Source organism: Bubalus kerabau, chromosome 10 (assembly GCF_029407905.1).
Source record: "Bubalus kerabau isolate K-KA32 ecotype Philippines breed swamp buffalo chromosome 10, PCC_UOA_SB_1v2, whole genome shotgun sequence".
NCBI lineage: Eukaryota > Metazoa > Chordata > Mammalia > Artiodactyla > Bovidae > Bubalus > Bubalus kerabau.
In genome coordinates, this window is record NC_073633.1 from 74330514 (window position 1) to 74357003 (window position 26490).

Here is a 26490-nt window from a genome sequence, read left to right on the forward strand (position 1 = left end):
TGTATTACTTGTATGATAAAAGTAAAAAACAAAAGCAAACAGGTAATCTGGTGAGCAGCTGAGACAGAATGTCTGGGTTCCCATTGAGTGGCTGATGGAGGATTGAAGAAGAAGATGCTCTGGTCTCAAACCTAGAGGTGAGTACATATCTCACCTGAGATAATTCCCCTTTACCAAGAGCAGTTAGGGTCTTTTAGTAAAACGATGCTTCATGCACCATGAGCTTCATCAAACTGGTAAAGAATTAGTCGTTTAAAATCTCTCTCATGAACAAACAGGCAAAATGGTTAAAATGACATCCTCACTTACTTTCCCCACTGGATGATCAGCATCATGAAGAGCAGGGCTGGTATTTAGTAGTTTGCATCTATGAGGCGCACTTACACAGGTGATCAGCCCTCAGTGCCTGCCTTTGTTTACTACTGAAAGAGAAAGCAGCATGAATTAGTTATTCAAGAGATGCTCTTTGATCACTCAGCTGAACATATCCTTTATTAAATTTAGAGTTCTAACATTTGGCATTTCATTTCTTCATTAGGATACATTATTGGGCTATTCATAGTTAAGAGAATTCATCTTATTTACAGCTGATGGGTCATCTCAGTTATCCATGGCAGGAGCACATTTGCCTGTGTCAAAACAGTGCAATTAACTTAAGAAATTCACTCTTGGTGATATCTTTACCCAGCGTTTTGCTTTTTTTGCAAATCTTTCCTTTCTTCTCTTTTCAGTTCAGTTCAGTTGCTCAGTTGTGTCTAACTCTTTGCAACGCCATGGACTGCAGCACGCCAGGCCTCCCTGTCCATCACCAACTCCTGGAGTTTACTCAAACTCATGTCCATCGAATTGGTGATGCCATCTAACCACCTCATCCTCCATCATTCCCTTCTCCTCCTGCCCTCAATCTTTCCCAGCATCAGAGTCTTTTCAAATGACTCAGCTCTTCGCATCAGGTGGCCAAAGTATTGGAGTTTCAGCTTCAACATCAGTCCTTCCAGTGAACACCCAGGACTGATCTCCTTTAGGATGGACTGGTTGGATCTCCTAGCAGTCCAAGGGACTCTCAAGAGTCTTCTCCAACACCACAGTTCAAAAGCATCAATTCTGTGCTCAGCTTTCTTTATACTCCAACTCTCACATCTATACATGACTACTGGAAAAACCATAGCCTTGATTAGATGGACTTTTGTTGACAAAGTAATGTCTCTGCTTTTTAATATGCTGTCTAGGTTGTTCATAACTTTCCTTCCAAGGAGTTCAGTTCAGTTCAATCGCTCAGTCGTTTCCGACTTTTTGCGACCCCATGAATCGCAGCACACCAGGCCTCCCTGTCCATCACCAACTCCCAGAGTTCACTCAGACTCACGTCCATCGAGTCAGTGATGCCATCCAGCATCTCATCCTCTGCCGTCCTCTTCTCCTCCTGCCCCCAATCCCTCCCAGCATCAGAGTCTTTTCCAATGAGTCAACTCTTCGCGTGAGGTGGCCAAAGTACTGGAGTTTCAGCTTTAGCATCATTTCTTCCAAAGAAATCCCAGGGCTGATCTCCTTCAGAATGGACTGGGTGGATCTCCTTGCAGTTCAAGGGGTTCTCAAGAGTCTTCTCCAACACCACAGTTCAAAAGCATCAATTCTTCAGTGCTCAGCCTTCTTCACAGTCCAACTCTCACATCCATACATGACCACAGGAAAAACCATAGCTTTGACTAGACAGACCTTTGTTGGCAAAGTAATGTCTCTGCTTTTGAATATGCTATCTAGGTTGGTCATAACTTTCCTTCCAAGGAGTAAGCGTCTTTTAATTTCATGGCTGCAGTCACCATCTGCAGTGATTTTGGAGCCCCCAAAAGTAAAGTCTGACACTGTTTCCACTGTTTCCCCATCTATTTCCCATGAAGTGATGGGACCGGATGCCATGGATCTTCGTTTTCTGAATGTTGAGCTTTAAGCCAAGTTTTTCACTCTCCACTTTCACTTTCATCAAGAGGCTTTTTAGTTCCTCTTCACTTTCTGCCATAAGGGTGGTGTCATCTGCATATCTGAGGTTATTGACATTTCTCCCAGCAATCTTGATTCCAGCTTGTGTTTCTTCCAGGAGTAAGCGCCTTTTAATTTCATGGCTGCAGTCACCATCTGCAGTGATTTTGGAGCCCAAAAAAATAAAGTCAGCCACTGTTTCCACTGTTTCTCCATCTATTTGCCATGAAGTGATGGGACCGGATGCCATGATCTTAGTTTTCTGAATGTTGAGTTTTAAGCCAACTTTTTCACTCTCCTCTTTCCCTTTCATCAAGGGACCAGGCATGCAGGGGATGTCTATCATTTGGAAGGAGTTGAGATTTTTCTTTAGTATGATAGGAAGCTATTCAAAGTCTTGAGGAAGGGAATGGCATTATTTGATTTACGTTTTTGAAAGACCACCCTGACTACAGTGTGGGGAAGATTCTACAAGAGAGAAACCAGAAGGTCAATTAGACATCCAGGTAAGAGATGAGGGAGCTGATAACTGTGGAGTTAGTGAGAAGTGACCAGATTCAGGTGTGTTTTGAAGGGAGAGCCGGTAGTACTCCCAATGCATGGAGGGGATGGTAGGAAGGGAAAGAGAATAATCAAAATGACATCGGGGTGTTTAGCCTGAGTCTGTATACCTAAATATAATTTGTTAAACAATTTATCTTTTTGCCTATCAGGAGAAAATTGTCTTTCTTGTGTATTCGCTTCCTTTGTAAGTGTGAATTTATTTCTTGGTTTTCTGTTCTGTTCTGTTCCTTTGCTCAGTACCACATTCTTCTAATTCCTAATTTAAAATTAAAATTATTAATGTATTATCAATTTATATATTATGTAGTATGTTATAAGGGCTTCCCTCGTGGCTCAGTGGTAAAGAATCTGCCTGCAATGCAGGAGATGTGAGAAACATGGGTTTGATCCATAGGTTGGGAAGATCCCCTGGAGAAAGAAATGGCAACCCACTCCAGTATTCTTGCCTGGAAAGTCCTATGGATAAAGGAGCCTGGTAGGCTACAGTCCATGGGGTCACAAAGAGTCAGACATGACTTAGTGACTAAATAACAGCAACAAACAATATATTATAAACAAAATTATCAATATAAATTAAAAAGTAATTTTCTAATCATTCTTATTTTCAGCTCTGTTTTGGTTATTCTCACATACTAATTTTACAAATAAATTTTAGAGTCCCTTTTATCAAGTTTGTCGAAAAATGATCTGTTAGGAATTTTTATTTTTTAATTGTATTTATCGCTTATTTTTGTGTATAATAAGAATCTAAAATATTCTTTTTCTTTCCTTTTACAATGTCCTCTGTAAAGTTTTATAATTTCCTTAATACAAAGCATACACATTTCTTGTTATTTTTTCTTTTATGAATGGAAAACTATTTGACTTTCTAATTAATTATCGTAGGCAACTAAGAAAGTTATCACTCTGTATATTTGTATTTTAAGCCAGATAATCTATTGAATTCTCTCATGTTTCTAGGAGTTTTTAAGATGATTCACTTGGGTTTTTCAAGACTGTAATCTTTATAATCTGCAAATAAGGATACTTCTGCCTCTTCCTACCCAATATTTGTGCTTATCTCATTCTCTCATCTAATTATATTGGTGAGCACTTCAAGAACAATCATTAAATAATTGTGGTGATAACAAGTACCCTTGTCTTGTACCTGGCTTTTATGAGACTATTTCTAGGTTCTCCCAGTAAGTGTTAAAACTGGCTGTTACAAGATATGTATGAAATATCTTTTTAAATATATGGCTTAAAAAGTTTCACTCTATTATCACAATAATAAGATCTTTAAACAAGCCTTTTGAGGGGAGGGATGGCAAATATTGAACTAATCATGGAAGGTTTGTAAAAAATTATTTTTTAAAAATTTAAATTGAAATCCAGTTGATTTGCAATGTTTCAAGTATACAGCAAAGTGATTCAGTTATACATATACATTTATATACCTCTTCTTTTTTAGATTCTTTTCCATTATAGGTTATTGCAAGATATTAAATATAGCTCCCTGTAACAGTAGATCCTTGTTATTGAGTCGTGTGGTTTTAATTCTCTGATCTGTTTATATGATAAAGTTTCTGAATAGATTTTCATATGATTGAACTAGCTTCAGAAATTTGGAATTACCCCCAATTGGTTATAATATGTTCTTACTTCATTCTACTATTCTTATACTTAAATATGCTAGTATTTTATTTGGTGTTTTGTGTCTTATTCATAACTGAGATTAGTGTGTTTCTTATTTACACCTGGTGGGCCCAAAATTGCACATTCCAGCAAAATGTGGGGTTAAAATGGTCTTTGTTCCTGCGCCACCTAGCCAATATGCTCCCAGCAGCCCATGGCAACACCCACATAGCATGTCTGTCACATCAGCCTAGTGGGTGGTATGTTTGTTCACCTTCTGTGAGCAAACGAGTATTGGGCCTGGTGGTCCCCAATTATTTTAACTCTCCTCTCCTTTCAAGAACCAGCAAGCCAGACTCCTTCAAGCAATAAAGATAACATGCACTATTTATTAAGTTCTTATCCACTGTGTCCCATATTATTTGAGTGCTGACCATATAATTGTAAATAAGGAACCAGTTCCTGCCCTCACAGAGCAGCTTGTAAAATCAAATGTGACATCTCCTCACATGGGAGCAAGTATCAGGGATCTGGAGCTTCCCTGGTGGCTCAGACAGGAAAGACTGCCTGCAATGCAGGAGACCCAGCTATATCCCAGGGTCAGGAAGATCCCCTGGAGAATGGAAATGGCAACCCACTCCAGTATTCTTGCCTGGGAAATCCCATGGACAAAGGAGCCTGGCTAGCTACAGTCCATGGGGTTGTAAAGAGTTGGACACAACTGAGGGACTAACACATCAGGGATCTGAATTCTGTCTGTCCAACTTCATCTTTGTTCTTCAGGCATAAACTTCCCGACCTTAAAAAAAAAAAAAAAGTCAATTTGAAATGTATTTTCTGAAGTTAATTTATGTAAGAGAAATTTCTAGAAGCACTGCCTGGGCCTGTGGAGCAAGTTAAGCATTAGCATCCTTCCTTGAGGCTTTATTTCAGTACTCCCCAGGTCCATCTGCAACCTGTATTTTGAATCTGATTAGTTGCATAATAACTCTTTACATTTTTATACAGTGTGGCACCTTTCTTTGGATTAGCTTAAAATGTTTTACAGCCATTATTCTATTAACCCTCACCCTAGGGAGTGTTGAGGGTGGCATAGAATATGTTATTATCTTTCTTTTCTCAAAGGGACATGATGGCACAAGAAAGTCAAGAAACTTGAGCAATAGCACACATGAAGTTGGATGGAACCGGTTATAGAAACAGGTTTTAGCTGCTGGGGCATAAACCTCTCTGCTTCCCTCTATCAGACAGCCCCAAATAGGCTGAATGGTGATAATGAAGGTTTTTCTTTTGTCAAAAAAAATGAGTTAAATATATGCTGGGGAAGCAGCAGATGAGTTAAGCTAAATCATCCAGGGTGATAGAGAGCTGTTGAATACACGTCCTCAAACAAAATGCACATGTAATTCAGGCCTACTTTACTACATGATAAATGCTGCCACATGCCGTAGGAGGAAATCAGGAAGTGCCCTGCTGACACTGTGTGCGCTCAGTCACTCAGTCACGTCAGACTCTTTGTGACCCCATGGCCAGGCTCCTCTGTCCATGGGATTCTCCAGGTAAGAATAATGAAGTGGGTTTCTATTTCCTCCTCCAGGGGATCTTCCTGACCCAGGGATTGAACCCAAGTTTCCTGCATTAGCAAGAGGATACTTTCACCACTGAGCCACCGGGTAGGAACTAAATACTTTGTATTTGTTGAAGAAAAGAAGGAAGGAAAGTAGGGAGAAATGAAGATAAGCTGTTGTTCTCATCGTGGAGAAGCTTACAGCTGGGGAGGGAGAAACACTACAGACTAACGTAAAACAATATTGTGCGGCACTAGAGAGCATTGTCCCTGGATGCGTGGTGTGCAGAGGAGGAAGAAGCCACTGTGGCCTGGAGCCATCACAGAAGCCTTGCATTGCATGCAATCTCAATTAGCTCCAGAGAATGGATGGGTTCCGGAGAGGTGAAGAGCAGGAGGGAGATTATCTTTGGAAGTGGGAGGGTCTGACAAGGCTGGTTGTAGAGGGTATAGAAAGGAGGGAGTGCTTCCTTAACACTGTATTTTTAAAGGAAGCAGTGGGTTTTGTGAGAATGGCAAGATGGATTGTTTCTTTCAATAAATATTGTGGAGTGCCTACAATCTGCTATGACAGAGGAGACCATCGACACAAACTCCTACATGCTCAGGTTGAGAGAGTGCTGCTGTTGGGAAGGAACGCTTGCATTTTGGAACGCTGTTAAGATTTGAGTGTGTAATAACTTCAGTGCATCTGGCTCAGCACATTTATTTTGAGATTTTATGGCTGCTATCATCTGCTCAGAGTGTGTGTTTCTCTCTTTAAGATAAGACTGAGCTCACAGTTGTTTTCTGTTACCACTGAAATGTCTTTCTTTCCTTTTTTTAATTTTACTGTTTTTGTATTTTTTTTTGCTCAGTTTCAGTTAGTGAAATATACAAAGATGTATTTATCACTATTAATGTTATTGTAATCATTATTTTTTACTGTCATTCAGTTCTAATTAAAGACACTGCTGCATCCATTACCGTCCCATCTCTGCTCCACGTGTATCCCTTCCTGGGGATCCATCACTGGCAGATATTTTCCTAGCCACTGTCTTCTTCTGACCTGGGTTGAGCAAATTAGAATTTTACATTTTGGAAATAATTATTACTGTCTTTTGCAAATTTCAACCTCTTCAGGAATCAAAACTCTTGTTTCACAGAGTTTTGATTCCTTCTCACCCACAAACCAGGGACGGTGGAAAGGTTCAGAAGCTGAAATCTCTATTCCTAAGTCCTGTTGCCTTTAAACTAGAAGTAGACAATCAAAATAAGAAAAAAAAATTTATTCAACACTGTAGGAAATGTATATCAACCCGAACAGGAGATTTCAGGTTGTTAAAAGATGATATCGATTATTCAGGGTCTGAAGAAGGCAAAAGAGGGTCTAGACCCAGATTTGGAGGCATTCGGACTTTGAAGAGTCTCATCAGGGCAGTGAAGCTGGAAATATTAATACTGTGTGCACCGGTGCAGAAAAGTAGAACCTATAGCCTTGCAGCTCAGTCCCAGGTAGGATTGGGGGGAAGAGGAGCACACAGGAATGACCCTCAGTTTTCTGCATTTCAAGCTCGCATGCTTACTGCTTCTCAGGTGGTACTAGTGGTAAAGAACACGCCTGCCAATGCAGGAGAGGTAAGAGACTCAGGTTCCACCCCTGGGTCAGATGGATCCTCTGGAGGAGGAAATAGCAACCCACTCCAGTATTCTTGCCTGGAAAGTCCCATGGACAGAAGAGCTTGGCAGCCAACCCTCCCTAGGATCACAAAGAGTCAGACACAACTGAAGCGACTTAGCACACAAGCTTACAGCTGCAAGGGGGTTGGGGGTAAGAATATTTAGAAGAGAGACTGTTAGCATTTTTCTGAAGTTCATTTCCCATTTAAGACCTTTCCATCTAATGGAGAGCTTGACTGAGAATGAGGTTCATATCAAATTCCTATTTCTCTTTTCTCTCTTTGAATGTTCCCAGTTTAATTCGGGCGCATGCATTATCAAACATCTGTTTTAATTACAGCCATTGTTAAGGTAGTTAATCAGTTGTCGTCTCTCACCAGCCAAAATCCTATACTGCTGAATTTTCGTACAATCAAAGATACAATAAATATAAAAGGAATTCTTGTATATCAGCACTAAAAAAAATGCATACAACTTCTTTGCTCACTGATGCAACCAAAACACCCAGGAGTTATTATAATGTGCATTCCCCTGACACAGACTTTTATTTCATGCAAATGACTGTGATTAAGATTCAAATACTTTTTTTCCCATTTTCACACATTACTTAATCAATGTGAAGTACTGTGTAAAAATTGCATCTCTTCGTAACAGTGATTTTGACCAAGTCAAGTGTTGCTCCTAGAATTATAATCCAGACTTGTGATTCAATTATCATTTAGAGACTTTCTAAATTCAAATTAAGTTCACTCTTCCCTTCTTTTCCCAAGACTGTAAACTTAATATCAGTATGGATCATTTGTGAGGTGTGATCAAAATAACTTTCCACCGCAAGGACATACACAATGTAATGTGTGAATTTTCCCTTGCTTGCAAAAAAAGCACAACAATCAATAGTACTTGGCCATTAAAATGTATGAAATGCACGAAGTACAGTCTATTTTTCCATTTATGTTACACTTAGCTTTTAGGTTGAATAATACGGACACTCCCCAGAATACTTATCTATTTAAAGTTACCTGGAGCAGTTGTACAAACTGCCATTTAAAAAGTTAAATAAGAACTTATGGAATACTTAAAGTTTGGCATCTCCATTTAATGATTTAACTATTGGGAATTCAAAAGCACATTCTTATAGGAACTGACAAAGAATGCATAAAATAAAGTAGGGTTCCAGAAGCATCTCATACAACTATAAAACACTGATCTATTTACAGTTTACTGCACCCAAGCTAGAGGCTGAATCTTGTTTTGTTACTGTTTGTGACTCTTTCTTGCTCATCTTGCATTTCATTTATAGTAGAGGAAAAATTAGATTTTACCAATGACTAGGTTTGAGTTATTACCAAACACTATCCACATTCATTTTCTTAAGATATGCTTTTTTAGTCTCCGAGTTGAAAATAAAATCCAATTTTAATTGTTTTTATTTTTTCAACACTCATCCCAAATTCCTCTTTTTGTGTCCAATTGCAATAAGCAGGGGAAAATACTCATCTTTTATTTTCCATGCTTCCTGGAACACAATACTATTTCTATGCCAGAGCTGAATTTGTTGAATTCGAATAATTTTTTTTTGAGAGAATAAGAATTTGAATTTGATGGAGTTTGATAAATTCAAACAGATAATGTTTGAATCTGGATGTTCATTTTTGAAAGTTGTTTCTTGAACATTCTTATGAAGATGTTCCATCTCTTCTGTCAGAAAAGTTTGGAAAGACATGGGCAGTTAGTCCAAATGAGAGTCCCAACTCATAGGGACCCTGACCAGTCAGAACCAAAGGTATTGTCTTGAATTTAACAGAAGACTGGGAAATATCTGTGAGACTGAGGTAGTTCTAGCTGGTTTTAGAAAAGGCAGAGGAACCAGAGATCAAATTGCCAACATCCGCTGGATCATTGAAAAAGCAAGAGTTCCAGAAAAACATCTATTTCTGCTTTATTGACTATGCCAAAGCCTTTGACTGTCTGGATCACAATAAACTGTGGAAAATTTTGAAAGAGATGGGAAACCAGACCACCTGACCTGCCTCTTGAGAAACCTGTATGCAGGTCAGGAAGCAACCGTTAGAACTGGACATGAAACAACAGATTGGTTCCCAATAGGAAAAGGAGTACGTCAAGGCTGTATATTGTCACCCTACTTATTTAACTTATATACAGAGTACATCCTGAGAAACGCTGGGCTGGATGAAGCACAATCTGGAATCAAGATTGCAGGGAGAAATGTCAATAACCTCACATATGCAGATGCAACCATCCTTATGGCAGAAAGTGAAGAACTAAAGAGCTTTTTGGTGAAAGTGAAAGCGGAGAATGAAAAAGTTGGCTTAAAGCTCAACATTCAGAAAACGAAGATCATGGCATCCGGTCCCATCACTTCATGGGAAATAGATGGGGAAACAGTGGCTGACTTTATTTTTCTGGGCTCCAATAGCACTGCAGATGGTGATTACAGCCATGAAATTAAAAGACACTTACTCCTTGGAAGGGAAGTTATGACCAACCTAGACAGCATATTAAAAAGCAGAGACATTACTTTGCCAACAAAGGTCTGTCTAGTCAAGGCTATGGTTTTTCCCGTGGTCATGTATGGATGTGAGAGTTGGACTACAAAGAAAGCTGAGCACAGAAGAATTGATGCTTTTGAACTGTGGTGTTGGAGAAGACGTTTGAGAGTCCCCTGGATTGCAAGGAGATCCAACCAGTCCGTCCTAAAGGAGATCAGTCCTGGGTGTTCATTGGAAGGACTGATGTTGAAGCTGAAACTCCAATACTTTGGCCACCTGATGCGAAAAGCTGACTCATTTGAAAAGACCCTGATGCTAGGAATGAGTGAGGGCAGGAGGAGAAGAGGACAGCAGAGGATGAGATGGCTGGATGGCATCATCGACTCAATGGACATGGGTTTGAGTGGACTCTGGAAGTTGGTGATGGACAGGGAGGCCTGGGGTGCTGTGGTTCATGGGGGTCACAAAGAGTCGGACACAACTGAGTGACTGAACTGAACTGAGGTAGTTCTGTGAGAGGAAGATTTATTAACTGTAGATCATGTGAGAAGTCAGGGTAGCATTCTGTAGGAGTGCAAGAAGCCAGCCATGCCTGGGGCATCTGAAGTCAGTCCAGACTGCTTACAGAGAACCAAAGGGATAATTCCTATCTATTTTGATCTTATTTAGGGGGTTCTGGGGGAAGGGTGTTTTAGGATAAAGCTTTAAGGGAAAAATGAAATTGTGTCAGAGACTATTGACTGGGTACTAATGTCCAATTTTCCCTGTTCCACAAGTAATAGAATTTTTGTTGGATTTTTACAGTTGCCTGAAATAAAGGCAGTTTCCCAGGCACATTTGTAGCTAATAGTGGACCCATCACTAAGTTCTGGACAATGGAATATAAGTAGAGTAGTGGTCCAGAATTAATTATCCCAAATGCCTGGGACCAGATATGGCTTGGAATTCAGGATTTTTCCAGATTTTGAAGGTGCTATGGTGCTTATTGTGGAATATGTCAATTGGAGTCAGGGACAGCATATCACTGTCAACTGTAGCAAAGCATAATATTTATTCTAAGTGGGATAAACAAAGGTCGTAGTCTCATGCCAGCTCAAGTCAAATTTTGCCTTCAAATGAGTTTTTGTTGAGAGTGGGATGAATGGAGAAAGAATTGACATATATACACTACCATGTGTAAAATAGATAGCTGGTGAGAAGTTGCTATATAACACAGAGAGCCCAGCCTGATGCTTTATGATGACCTAGAGGGGTGGGATGGGGGGAGGGGAGGGAGGCTCAAGAGGGAGGAGATATATGTATAATTATGGCTGATTCTCATTATTGTACGGTAGAAACCCACACAACATTGTAAAGCAATTTCCCTCCAATTAAAAAATACCTGAAAATTATATAGATGATGAGGAAACGGCTGGAGAGAGAGGAACAGGCATTAACACAATATAATGCTTTGTAAGTATAACCTTGATTTCAGCAGACTTAATGGAGCCTAAATGAAAGATGGAACCCATTTCTCAGAAAGTTAATTCTGTGATCTCCCTCTTGTAAGAGGGAAGGGGCCATAAGGGCACCCCGTCCAGGTAGAATTGTGTTCGCTCCTCGGCTATGTGAGGGGGTCACAGCCCCCCAGAGAGTGTCTCCAGGACGAGTGTGAAAGCAGCCGCCACACAGTAAGGATCCCACTTTGACAGCACAGAGATGTCAGCTCAGGGTTACACAGTTGCAGTCCTAGGTAGGAGCTTTTCAGACTTAGCATTCGCTTTCTGCTGAGATAGGGAATGCGTCACTGTAAAAGTACGACTTTTTACAGATGACGAAATAAAGCTGTATATGTCTCATTATTTAAAAAATAAATTAAAAATATAAAAAAGTTTAATTTTTCAGATCTTTTTGGATTTTAGAATTATGTATTACGTGGTCACTTCTGGAAAACTCTAGAGACAGTTGACAAATATCCTTAGTCCTTTCCCTGTTCTTTCCTACATCCAGCCTCCTGAGGTACGATGCTTCTTTGACCACGAGGACTGTGGTTAAAGAGACAATCTCTACTGCTCTTACTTACTACTTTCCTCAAAGAGCTATTATCTTTTTTGAAAATCTCATTTATTTTTTTTGTATACTGACTTTTACAATTTTTCTTTTAATTAAATAAAAGATTCTTTAAATTCTATGGTGTTTTACAACTTTCAAATGTTTCACACACATGATTTTATATAATTCCATAATAACACTTTTTTTTCTCCCTCTCCTTTCTTCCCTCTCCACACTTTCTTCTCTCTCCTAGTAACCACTAGTTTGTTTTCTGTATCTGTGAGGTTGCTTCTTTCTCTTTCTTTCTTTTTTGTTTTATTCACCGATTGTTGTATTTTTTAGACTCCACGTATAAGTGACATCAGACAGTATTTGTTTTTCTCTGTCTGACTGACTTCACTTAGCACTGTTGTTGATCAGTTGCAAAGTCTTGTCCAACTCTCTGTGACCCCATGAACTGTAGCACGCCAGGCTGCCCTGTTCTTCACTATCTCCCTGAGTTTGCTCAGACTTACGTCCATTGATGCCATCCAACCATCTTATCTACTGTCGCCCCCTTCTCTTCTTGCCCTCAATTTTCCCCAACATCAGGGTCTTTTCCAGTGAAACCTGCTCTTCGCATCAGATGGCCAAAGTATTGGAGTTTCAGCTTCAGCACTGCTGATTTTTTAAAAATAAAATATTTACTTACGTGGCTATGTTGGGTCTTGGTTGCAGCATGCCAGATCTGCACACATTTCGGTGTGCAGGCTCCAGAGCACACAGGCTTTTCTCTAGCTGCTTCTGTCTCGGGTTTAGTTGCCCTTCTGCTGTCAGGATCTTAGTTCCCTGACCAGGGATCAAACCTGAGTCCCCTGCATTGAAAGGCAGATTCTCAACCACTGGACCACCAGGGAAGCCCCAGAGGCCTACTGCTCTTGATGACCACTCTAATCCTTCTAACTACAACATCATCATGATGGAAAACATTGGTCAGAATGGCTTATAGGTCTCATCCCTTCATAGCCATCCTCCCAGCCCAATTTTTAAATTCACTTTTGAGAATTTAAATTTTGGAAAGCCAGTTAAGCTGTCATCTTGGCCATACTTGTTGGGACACTTCTGTCTCATTGAGGTGTCACACACTCAGTGGTTGGTGGCTTTTTACTATTAATACCTAAGTACCACAAGAAGTCATGATTTAATAACAAAGCAATCCTAGGTCAAATCTGATGCAACTTAGAAGTTTTAATTTTATCATACTCACAAATAACTGTCATTGTATTCTTGTAATTTCTGGCACAATTACCCTAGAAACTATGGGGGGGAAATGTAACTGGTTAGCAAAAGGGAAGGGAAGGGCTAATGGAATTGGTTTGACCCTGGAGAAGTGTGTGTGGGAATGAGCCCTTCTCAGTCCCATAGCTTTCAAACTACTCATTAGCATAGTTGGAGCTCAAGTAACATTGTGGCAAATATAGTGAAACATTAACAATTGTAATCAATGTGATGAACATATTGATATGCATTATACTATTCTCCCTACTTTTGTGTATTTGACAATTTCATAATAAAAATCTGAAAACAAGGGGAAAATCCATCCAAATAATACCTTTAAAAATTAGCTCCCAAATGGCATTATTTAAGTGAAGTGGTCCTAGCATTTAGCCCTGTACTGTCCAATGCAGTATCCAGCAGGCACATGTGAAAGTCACTCAGGCCTGTCTGACTCTTTGCGACCCTACAGTCAGTCCATGGAATTCTCCAGGCCAGAATACTGGAGCAGGTAGCCTTCCTTCTCCAGGGGATCTTCCCAACCCAGGAATGAAACCCAGGTCTCCTGCATTGCAGGCGGATTCTTTACCAGCTGAGCCACAAGGGAAGTCCAGCAGGCACATATGACTCTTTAAATGTAAGTCAGTTTGAAATAAATAAAAAATACAGTTCCTCAGTTGCACTAGCCACATTTCAAGTACTCACTGCTGCTGCTGCTAAGTTGCTTCAGTCATGTCCGACTCTGTGCGACCCCATAGACGGCAGCCCACCAGGCTCCCTCGTTCCTGGGATTCTCAAGGCAAGAACACTGGAGTGCGTTGTCATTTCCTTCTCCAATGCATGAAAATGAAAAGTGAAAGTGAAGTCACTCAGTTGTGTCTGACTCTTAGCGACCCCATGGACTGTAGCCCACCAGGCTCCTCCGTCCATGGGATTTTCCAGGCAAGAGTAGTGGAGTGGGGTGTACTAGTCACTGGCTGTATATATATATATTTTTTTTTAATATAAATTTATTTATTTTAATTGTAGGCTAATTACTTTACAATATTGTATTGGTTGATGTATGGCTGTATGTTTTTAAAACCATGTTTCAATTGTGGTAAATATGCATTAAAAATTTTACAGTTTTTAAGTGTATAGTTCATTGTCATTAAGTAAATCCATGTTGCTATGCAATTATCACCAATGTCCAGCTCCAGAGTGTTTACAATACATATATATATAAAGATATATATTTTTAACCATTTTTTATTGTGGTAAAACATATATACAAATATATTAAGAGCCTGTTCAATTTAGTGCTATTATCTGTTTCCAAATTTCTCTGAAAATATTAGCTTGCTACTTGCTTACCATTATGTTGATTGCAAAGAGATGAGGTAGCAAAAACGTTAAGCCATGAGAAATTTAAAGGAGACAATTGTAAATTGTGAAACATTATTCATTACCCATTTTGTTTTTCTGGAAATGGAGAAGTAGGACTATTCAACTGTAGCAACAAAACAAATCTCACTCTGTTCCTGAAATCCCCATGCTCTGGTCCTCTTGAGCATAATTTGAGATACATGGTTCTGTTGAGCTCAGCCCGTGATTCTGTCAAGGAGCATCTGTAGAGGGCCCACTTTGAGCCAGGCACGCATGGGGACATAAGAATGAGGAAGATAGGCAAGTCTCTTGTTTTTCATGGCACTTCCTTTCTAGTGTAGGGAGACAGACAATAAACCAACCAATAAACCAAAAAGAATCAGATTGTGTTAAATGCTGTAAAGAATGTGAAACAGGATGGTGTAATAGATATCACCATGAATTTATATTTTATGTGTTAGAAACCTCCACTGACCCTAAGTTACATGTCATCTTCAGAAGCAAATTTCAAATTAGATGTAAATTATCTAAAAAACAATGAAAAGTGAAATTCACCAAAAAGAAGTTTGAGTTTCATTACCTTGCTGTTCCTGCCTCCTGATTTTCATTTCTTGGTTGGTTCTACTCAATTACTTACTTAATAAGCTTGGCTAAGTGTGGATCGTATAAATTTAGTAATTGTTCAGGCAACTCACACCTTATTCTTTTGTTTAAAAAAGAAGAAACCTGTAATTTTTGCAAATGAGATTCATACAGATTGATGCTTTGCTGCAAATTGAATGAATTTGCTGCAAATTTAAATGGATAAAGAAAAAGTCTGAAAATATTTAGAGAAGAAAAGCTCAGATATGTTGGATAGCTTTGCATAGTGCCTGTAATCATCTCCTCAAGTCCAGTCAGGTGCAATTAACATTTCCACCAACATTTTCTCTATTGCATTGAGACAGTGATGTTTCTCAATGTTTCTCACCTGTAATCCAGGGGCAAACACTGACTTGCAGAGTCAGCAGTGGCATGAACAAGAGGAAGGTAATATGATTTAGCGTAACTTTCCTTCTCTCAACAAGAAATAAAGCCAAGCGTTTCCTATGTTCCCATAAAGTTCATCATCTTAGAACTTCTGTACACCTAAATCTATTACTTTAAGGGGAAAAACCACACGTATGAGAAGAAATATTTGGTTTTCATTGAGTAAAAGTTTAAATTTGTGAAGTGAGCAGCCGTATAACTGTCCACATAAACAGAAATGATCCAGTTTGTCGGTGTTGAAGATAGACGTGCAAATTGCTCCAAGTTCTCTTCTTGACTGCAAAGCCTTAATCATTTTCAAGCTTCTGATTATCCTATCTCTTGTCTACACCTCAATGTTTCCTCTTTAACATCTGTTTACAGCCTTGAAAATACCCTGGGGCAAATAGCAATTTATACAAGGCCAGCTTGGGAATGCGGTTTTCAGTTACTCTCCTTTTTGGGTGACTCTAATGGAGGTGATGATTTTGAGTGGATTTTAAATGGCAGGGCTGGTAGAGTGAAGGTCAATATTTATTTGTAAGTTTTCTTAATTAGTTGGCATGATATTTCAATTTGTACGTACCTTTTAGATTTTAGAGAACTGAATTCCCAAACTCAAATTCTTAGCATTAGAAAATGGACCATAATACAAACATCCTACAGAAGCTCATTAGAATTTGTCAGCATTAATGATAATGACACTAATAACAAAACCTCACATCGATTGTGTACTTATTATGTGCCTAGAACTGTGTTGAGAGCTTGCTGTTGCTGTTTAGTCACTAAGTTGAATCTGACTCTTGTGAACCTGCCAGGCTCTTTTGCCCACGGGATTTCTCAGGCAAGAATACTGAAGTGGGTTGCCATTTCCTTTTCCAGGGGATCTTTCTGACCCAGGGCTTGAACTCATGTCTCCTGCACTGGCAAGCTGATTCTGTGCTAAGAGCTAACCCTGTATTATCTTCACAACATTCTCATGACAACCTCCACATTAGTAATGAGAAGGCCTTTCCTGAAGGCCATCCAGTCTGGAACTGTCATTATATACATGACTGTTACCATCAAATATCCATTTATCCAATGTCTATCATGTTTGGAACACTAAATTCAGATGCTTACATGATGAAAGAGATGAAAGAGACATGGAAGGAACCTATGGAAAGAACCTATGGAAGGGTGGTAGTGTAGAATGGTGGGACAAGACCAACACTGGTAATCAGGCACATCTGCCTTCTAGTCTTGGGTCTTAGACATTATTTCTTTGGCCTTAGACAACCTATCAAGCTTCTCTTAGCTTGAGTTTATTGAATATAAGTTGAGAGGTTCCGTGTGTGTGTGTGTGTGTGTGTGTGTGTGTGTGTGTGTGTTAGTCCCTCAGTCATGTCTGACTCTTTGCCATCCCATGGACTGCAGCCCTCCAGGCTCCTCTGTCCATGGGATTTTTCAGGCAAGAATACTGGAGTGGGTTGCCCTTTCCTTCTACAGGGAATCTTCCTGACCCAGGAATCAAACCGGGTCTCCAGCATTGCGGGCAGATTCTTTAATGCCTGAGTCACCAGGGAAGCCGAGATGACCCTTTAAGTTTCATATAGCTATAAAATATGATATCATGTCTTCCAACAGCTTACAATCCTCTAGGATGATGAGACAGACTCAATACTTAGAAATGTTTTAAAACCCTATATTGGAATTGATTTGGTGTGTTTTTTCTCCACTAAATCTTGAAACTGGAGGCTGTGGATGTGTTCTCTGTATCCTCTCTGCAGCTTTACACTAGGTATGTATGTTAGGAGCCTCTTAAATATTTCTTCCATAAATGAATGAATAACATGATGGGTGAGTACATGGATTGTTGTTGTTCAGTTGCTAAGTGATGTCCAACTGTTTGCAACCCCATGGACTGTAGCACGCCAGGCTCCTCTGTCTCCTGGAAATTGCTGAAATTGGTGTCCATTGAGTTGGTGATGTTATCTAACCATCTGATTCTCTGCCACCCCCTTCTCCTCTTGCCTTCAATCTTTCCCAGCATCAGGGTCTTTTCCAATGAGTCGGTTCTTTGCATCAGGTGGCCAAAGTACTGGAGCTTCAGTTTCAGCATCAGTCTTTCTGAACCCTGAACGAACCCTGAATGAATATTCAGGGTTGATTTCCTTAAAGATAAACTAGTTTGGTCTCCTTGCTGTCCAAGGGACTCGCAAGAGTCTTCTCCAACACCACAGTTTGAAAGCATCAATTCTTCGGCATTCAGCTTTTTTTATGGTCCAACTCTCACATCCATACATGACTACTGGAAAAACCATAGCTTTGACTATACAAACGTTTGTCGGAAAAGTGATCTCTCTACTTTTTAATATGCTGTCCAGGTTGGTCATAGCTTTCCTTCCAGAGAGCAAGCATTTTTTAATTTCATGGCTGCAGTCACCATCTGCAGTGATTTTGGGAACCAAGAAAATAAAATCTGTCACTGCCTCCATTTTTTCCCTTCTATTTGCCATGAAGTGATGGGACTGGATGCCATGATCTTCATTTTTTGAATGCTGAGTTTCAAGCCAGATTTTTCACTGCCCTCTTCACCTTCATCAAGAGGCTCTTCAGTTCCTCTTCACTTTGTGTCAATAGGGTGGTGTCATCTGCATATCTGAGGTTGTTGATATTTTGCACATCAATTTCATTTCCCAAGCACCAATATATAAATGATGATACCCAGTATCTTCTAATGTTCATGTTCATTTTTACATCATTTATCCCCAAGAGCAGATCCAGGTTTCGTGGATTATTAAATAAAGCACTCCTGCTTAGTGCTTTAGTAAGTGCTCCTCCACCCCACATCAGTCATTCTCTGTCACAGCTCTCTGATTATTTTTCTAAATTGTGGTAAAATGTGCGTACTATGAATCATTTGACGGTTCATAAGTGTACAGTTTGGTGGCACTGAATATTAATGCCTTCACAATGTTGTGCAGCCGTCAGTGCCATCTGTATCCAAAACTTTTTTAGCAACATAAAGTTTGTACCCATTAAACAATAATTCCCTCAACTCCTCTCTCCTCCCAGTTCTGGGTAATCTCTATTTTACCTTCTGTCTCTATGAATTCGCCTATTTTGAGTACCTCAAATAAGTGGAAACACATAATATTTTCCCCTCTGTGTCTAGTTTATTTCACTAAGCATGATGTTTTCTAGGTCCGTTCATATTATAGCATATATCAAAGTGTCATTCCTTTTTTATGGCCGAATAATATTCCACCATAAGCATATACCATATTTTGTTTACCCATTCATCTGATTCAGGTGTTTCCATCTTTCAGATACTGTAATGTTGCTGTGAATGTTGGTGTACAATTATTTATTTAAGTCTTTTGGGTATAAACCTAGGTGTGGAATTTCTGGATCATATTCTAGTTTTATGTTTAACTCTTGGGGAAGCTACTGAACTGTTTCCTACAGCAGTTGTACCACTTTATAGTCTCACTAGCAATTATGAGGGTTCTAATTTCTCCACATACTTGCCAACACTTGTTATTTCCTTTTTTTAAAAAAAATTATAACCATCCAGGGAATTCCCTTGCTATCCAGTGGTTAGATCCACTGCTGAGAGCATGGGCTCAATCCCTGGTTGGGGAACTAAGATCTCACAAGCCACATGGCATGACCAAAAAAAAAAAAGAAATCCTGCTTTAAAAAATATTATAGCCATTCTAATAGGTGTGAAATAGTAGCTCATTGTGATATTACCTGGTTTTTTTTAATAGTTTTAATGTTATATAAATGAACTTGTGTGTTTCTTTTTCACTTGGTTGCTAGTCTAGAAATCCATGAAGGCAGGGCCACTTCTGTATGTTCACTTCTATATTTTCCAGCATCCCAAACTGTTCCTGTCTCGTGTAGGCATCTGTTGAATAAGTGAAGGCACAAATGTTTTACTTGAAGCACTATATGACTATCACTGTTAATCCATTTGTCCTAAGTTCAGTGCTTAAATAACAGCACACGAACTAGATAACGAGTCTACAGTTATTTGTATCAGGCATCAGAAAAACCCTTGAACCAATGGATACCATTACTGTAGGACTTCTAAAAGTGAAGACCAAACACAGTTTAGATGAAAAGATGTGTCATAAAAGAAATACATCAACTTCAGTCATTAGAATTGGAATTCAAAGTGAATCATAAAAAATTTTCTCAAACCCTGCATGGAAAACTGTACACTGCCCCGTTTTCAAGCTGCCCAACACTAAGGTTGCTTTGTATCAAGAGTAAATGGAGTGAAAATATTGCACTGGGGGATGGGGAGGAACTCTGTCAGAGAAATCCAAGTCCTAAATTGCTAACTTACTGACTCAAGTTGGGTTGATAAGAAAGTCATGGCGCTGCCCAACACTCCGTTTAAAACTAGGGAAAACAAAATTTCATCTCTTAAACTGAAGCTTGAAAATTACTGAGTCATTCAGAACAATATGTGATCTTAACTCAGCACCTGGCTGCTGTGTGTTTTATAAACACACAATTTCACAACTGAAAGCTTTCAGCGATTCCATTCCGTTTGCTGTGAGCCGGTCCCTGATCCTGGAAATGCCTGAGGAGCTCCAGCCATCAGGAAGTGTGGGCGACATTGCCCTCGTGGCGAATTGCAAAGCACACAGTCACACAGTCTATCATAGCTGCCCTCCTGGGCACCACCCAGTTTTGTATGATCTGTTTGCTAATGTTGCAAACATAAACCAAATCATGTCAATTATGTAGTCCACAGTTGTTCCTGATCATACTCTGAGTTACTAAGCCAACTTTCATAATATGAGTATTTTGAAATTATGAAGCTTGTGTCTCTGAAGGCCCCACAGGGCATTTTAGTAAATGGTCAAAATAATTTTTGTAAAGGAAATGGAGGAAGGAATTGGATGGGCTCCTGAGTATGAAAAGAGGACAGAAGACACATCTGAAGGCAGCTGTCCTAGGGAGAGCAGATTTACCCTGAAGCTACTGAAGGTGGAGCTTTAGAACATTCAACCTGCACCGTGCCTTCCAAGGGGGCAATGTTTTGTTATTGTATATTCTTTTTCCTAAAGAGGCTCCCAAATTGTATATGCTTCAGGTGCTGCAAAACTTGAATCCACTCAACCTCTAACCTGTTTTCTCTAACCTTTCTCTGAAATTTTTGAAGATGCTTTTATTAGCCATTTTCTACAGAAAAACCTTGACAGACACCAGGGGGGATTTGGGCTACCCTGGAGAAGGCAATGGCAACCCACTCCAGTACTCTTGCCTGGAAAATCCCATGGATGGAGGAGCCTGGTGGGCTGCAGTCCATGGGGTTGCAGAGAGTCAGACACGACTGAGTGACTTCCCTTTCACTTTTCACTTTCATGCTTTGGAGAACGAAATGGCAACCCACTCCAGTGTTCTTGCCTGGAGAATCCCAAGGACGGCAGAGCCTGGTGGGGTCGCACAGAGTTGGACATGACTGAAGTGACTTAGCAGCAGCAGGGCCTAACAGAGAGGCTTCCATACAGTAGAGCTCAGTATGCATTTGGTATAGCAAATAAAATAGATCAAACAAAACACATGGGGTGTGTGTGTGTGTTTCTAATACTCATCTTGAACATTTAGCTCTAGGTAGATGTTCACTTGTTCCCTGTTCACTTGCTCAGTGGTGTCTGACTCTTTGTGACCCCACAAACTGCAGCACACCAGGCTTCCCCGTCCTTCACTATTACCCTGAGCTTGCTCAAACTCATGTACATTGAGTCAGTGATGCCATCCAACCATCTCATTCTCTGTTGCCCCCTTCTCCTCCTGTCTTCAATCTTTCCTAGCATCAGAGTCTTTTCCAAGATGTTCAGAGTTTACCAAAAAAATGAAAAAAAAAAAAAAAAAAAAGCATTGTACCCCAAAGGCTTGTGTAGGAGTAACTGAAAGTTTATCTATGAGGACCAATAAGGGACTGAGGGAGAACCCTGTGCTTTTGTTGGATGACTGTGAACAATGGTTAATAAAATAATTTCCTATTGTTATTTGTCTTATAAACTTATTTGTTTTTAATTGGAGGATAATTGCTTTACAGTATTGTGTATACATATGTCCCCTCCCTCTTGAACCTCCCTTTACCTCCCACCCCATCCCACTCCTTTAGGTTGCCACAGAGCCCAAGATTTAAGTTCCCTGTGTCACACAGCAAATTCCCACTGGCTATCTATTTTACATATGGTAATGTATATGTTGTGTTCCCTGGTGGCTCAGAGGATAAAGCATCTGCCTGCCATGTGGGAGACTCGGGTTCAATCCCTGGTTTAGGAAGATGCCCTGGAGAAGGAAATGGCAACCCACTCCAGTATTCTTGCCTGGAGAATCTCATGGACAGAAGAGCCTGGCAGGCTACAGTCCACGGGGTCGCAAAGAGTCGGACACGCAATGTTGAGTAGCACTCATTTCTTTTTAATTTATTTTTTTATTGAAGGATAATTGCTTTGCCAACAAAGGTCCATCTAGTCAAGGCTATGGTTTTTCCAATGGTCATGTATGGATGTGAGAGTTGGACTGTGAAGAAAGCTGAGCCCCGAAGAATTGATGCTTTTGAACTGTGGTGTTGGAGAAGACTCTTGAGAGTCCCTTGGACTGCAAGCAGATCCAACCAGTCCATTCTAAAGGAGATCAGCCCTGGGATTTCTTTGGAAGGAATGATGCTAAAGCTGAAACTCCAGTACTTTGGCCACCTCATGCGAAGAGTTGACTCAGTGGAAAAGACTCTGATGCTGGGAGGGATTGGGGGCAGGAGGAAAAGGGGACGACAGAGGATGAGATGGCTGGATGGTATCACTGACTCGATGGACGTGAGTCTGAGTGAACTCTGGGAGCTGGTGATGGACAGGGAGGCCTGGTGTGCTGCAATTCTTGGGGTCGCAAAGAGTCGGACACGACTGAGCAACTGAACTGAACTGAATTGCTTTACAGAATTTTGTTGTTTTCTGTCAAACCTCAACATGAATCAGCCATAGGTATACATATATCTGCTCCCTTTTGATCCTCCCTCCCATCTCCCTCCCCATCCCACCCCTCTAGGTTGATACAGAGCCCCTGTTTGAGTTTCCTGAATTGTACAGCAAATTCCTGATGGCTCCCTATTTTACATATGGTAATATAAGTTTCCATGTTACTCTTTCCATACATCTCACCCTCTCCTCCCCTCTCCCCATGTCCAATAAAACATAGAGAATAGACATTCTAGATTTTCTGGATTCCGTATATGTGTGTTAGAATACAATATTTCTCTTTCTCTTTCTGACTCACTTCATTTGGTATAATAGGTTCTAGGTTCATCCATTTCATTAGAACTGACCCAAATGCATTCCTTTTTATGGCTGAGTAATATTCCATTGTGTATATGTACCACAACTTCATTATCCATTCATCTGTCGATGGACATCTAGGTTGCTTCCATGTTGCAGCTATTGTAAATAGTGCTGCAATGAACATTGGGATACATGTATCTTTTTCAATTTTGTCTTCCTCAGGGTATATGCCTAGGAGTGGGATTTCTGGGTCATATGGTGGTTTTATTCCTAGATTTTAAAGAAATCTCCATACCGTCTTCCATAGTGGTTATATCAATTTACATTCCCACCAACAGTACAAGAGCGTTCCCTTTTCTCCACACCCTCTCCAGCATTTATTGTTTGTAGACTTTTTGATGATGGCCATTCTGATTGGTGTGAGGTGATACTCATTGTGGTTTTGGTTTGCATTTCTCTAATAATGAGCGATGTTGAACATCTTTGCATGTATTTGTTAGCCATCTGTATGTCTTATTTGGAGAAATGTGTGTTTAGGTCCTATTGGTTTTTATTATTTGTCATATATACCATTATGTTTCATTTTATTCATTGGCAAAATTAAAATCTGTGGCTTTGAGATCAAGATATTATTTATTTCTACCCAAATACTGACTTCAATTTATTTCCGTACAAACTACTTTGAATGTCTTGCAAAGTTCTTTGCAGACAGTTGATTAATTGGGGTCAAAAGGGAAAATTTTTAACTGGCAGTAACTTGCATGCAGTCACACAGAAATGCTCCTGGCATTTGGACTTTGAAATTCAATCTGAGAAGAAACGAGTCTGCTGTGTGAAGGCCTGCCTAGTTCACCTCAAGTTAAAGAGTCCATGTGCGTGCTCTCAGGTGAGACCTCTAAGTGACATGTAGAAAATTCTCGAAATAATCAATTTCTTGCAGATGCTTTGTAAACTTCCTCGCCACACAGGACAAGTGACAGTGTCCACCACTCCCTACAGTTTGTGCCCACCGGCCATTTGTATTCCCTGAAAGGGGCTCACTTGTTAAGGTCTTAACAACAAAGCCTGATCCTCCAGTTTTAGATTCAGTCATTTGTCTGTTAGATAGGAAGTTAGTGGGCATTTCATACTTCTTTTCTCTCAGCCCTGAAAGAAGCATTAGCAGGGAAAGCCCAAAGCAAGCAGAAAACTGGCATAGCTAATTTAGGCTAATTAGGATGGCGGAAGCCGAGCTCCGTTACTTCAGAGCTTCCCATGCCCTCCCCTGTCTCTACCTGATTGCTTTGTCCAGCAGCAAACCCAGGAGGCACTTCCAATTACATCATATCCTCTTCAAACACCAAACCACTCAAGCTAATTTTATCCTATTAAACAGACTGAAGGATCCAGAAGAAAGGTTCTCTTCCCCTCCCCAAAAGCTTCAATTACCAGGGTCCCTGATTATCATCGCTTCAATCCTATATGCACTGCTAAATACTTTTTTTTTTGCTTAGCATTGCCTTCTTGATTCAGATGAAAAGCACATATTATGAGCATGTCTTTACAGCTCTAGTAAGTGACATTAGGAGTAAAAAAAAGAAGCACCCTGGTTATTAGCATGGTTAATCAAAGTCAAGTTTGAAGTTTCCAAAGACACGGAATCATAGAAATCGTAGCACCTCTCTGAATATGAGCATTTAGAGGGAGCACTGAATATTCCTTTTCTTTCTTCTCTTTTCTCTTCCCTTTTCCTCCCCTCTCTCTCCCTCCCGACCTCCCTGCCATCCTTATTTTCTCTCTTTTAATGACTACTGAAAAAATTACTAGCAAAGAGAAATGTGTTACTCATGATAATAAATATGGAATAAGCAACTTGGCCATGGAAGAAAATGTAAGGAAATGTTAGAGAGATGAACAATGTAATCATTCATTATCCAGTCTACTTCTTCCTCAAACACAAATGTAAATAGTGTATTTTCATGATGTGTGTACACAAAAAGTTATTGTAATAGAATATGAACTTTTCATTTCAAAACTCAAAATCATTTTTGAATTCAATTTTGACCTTTGAAGTCTTCATTTGAAAGATTTTGATATATATATTTTTCTGATTACAGCAAGAGTGGGACAATGTTCTAATTCTGAATATAAAGTCCTTTCCCAACGGTAAGTTTAAGACCTGGAATCAAAATGGAACATTTAATTGTTCTCCCTTCTTTCTTGGAAGAAGATTTATAAAAGCCACCTAAAAAAATCCTTGCTTAAGAAGACATGTCAAGTAAAGATATGAATTTACATGAAGGGGGTTATGGTGTCTGAAAGACTTGAAAAACTATTTTTGAAGTTTAATACATTTAGCGTGCAAGCACTGCTCTTCTTCTCCACAAGAAGAAATAGGTTTGACAAATCTTAAAAGGTTCAAGTGTAACAAAGAAAAGTTTTCCCACCTTCAATATCATCCAGCTGCCTGGAGGATCCTTTTACAATGAAAGAAAATAGTGACTTTTTTTCATTTCTCTTAGAGATTGATTATAACTTAAAAAAAAAAACAAACAAACCCTTTTTAAGACTTTTGGTGGGCCTCAAAGTATTTGTCAGTTTTAGTTTCAGAAAAATCTCATTTATATTCTGTGCAGTCAGTCCAAATGATTGAAATTAAATGTTTGCTTTTTTTTTTTAACAATCACTTTCCCATAGTAGAAAATCTACCCTTGGCTCTCATCAATTGCTACTGTTTCACAGGTATCAAAAAACCATTGTCTTGGGACAGTCACCCTCCCTGCCCACCTCCCCCCACCCACCTCTGCCAAAAAAAAGAAACAAACACTAAACAACAGTCCATCCCAACTCTGTTTGGGCCAGTTTTCTTAATGTTTCAGCAAGGCTTAATCTGTTGGCAGAAGTGTTTAGTCCCATTAACAGCTAAAGTCACAGAGTCCACAACTCACTGTGCTGACAGTAAACAAGGAATTTGAGGAATGACTTTTAAACAATGACTAAGCCTCAAGCCATTTTGTCTCCAGAGGCTGTGAAACTGGTCCAGGCCAGAGTTGCCTCCATTCTGCAGCCCCATTTCTACTTAAAATGCATCTCCCTCCCACCATCCTGTGACATGCTGATTAGGTTTGTCTTGCTAACCTCACTCTCCTCTGACTGGCCACGGAGGACCCACGTGATCATGAAGATAAACCACTCATTATTGTTTCTTGTAGGATCAAGCTTCAGTAAAAACTGGAAAGTGGTGTTTGCCCACACTGGATTTCTTTCTCAAGGACCCCACTTGGTGTCCTGTGAGACACATCCTTTGGGTAAGAGCAGGGATGTCCTGACTTCTAGTTTCATCTGTTGTGCTTGGAGAGAAGAGCAGGATGTACATAAACGGACCTCTTCGAAGATAGAAATGATTCCACAAGTCTCATCAGAGCATATTCACCACAAGTGGTTAATTCTGCTCTTAAAGTATCTAACTTCACTTTGAAGGCATTCTGGGGTGCTTTAATCCGTAGATACATCCTTGTATATAATCTTCCCAGCTAGTGTTTCTATATTTGTCAATTATGCTACAAGAAAGAGCCAACAACTTGCTGCTTCTCCATTCTCTTGCTCTCTCCACCACCCCCATTGCCCACCCACGACTTACAAACAATAACAAAGGAGAGTATTCTTTCCCTCA

The 26490-nt window shown here is 39.8% G+C and overlaps 1 long non-coding RNA gene across 1 annotated transcript; it reads left to right on the top strand.

The window, feature by feature from the left end:
- Positions 1–25196, top strand: LOC129620627 (uncharacterized). The gene is made up of 3 exons (XR_008698617.1): positions 1–137; positions 23606–23724; positions 24935–25196. It is a non-coding gene; the product is annotated as an uncharacterized LOC129620627 (long non-coding RNA).
- The last annotated feature ends 1294 nt before the right edge of the window (positions 25197–26490 follow it).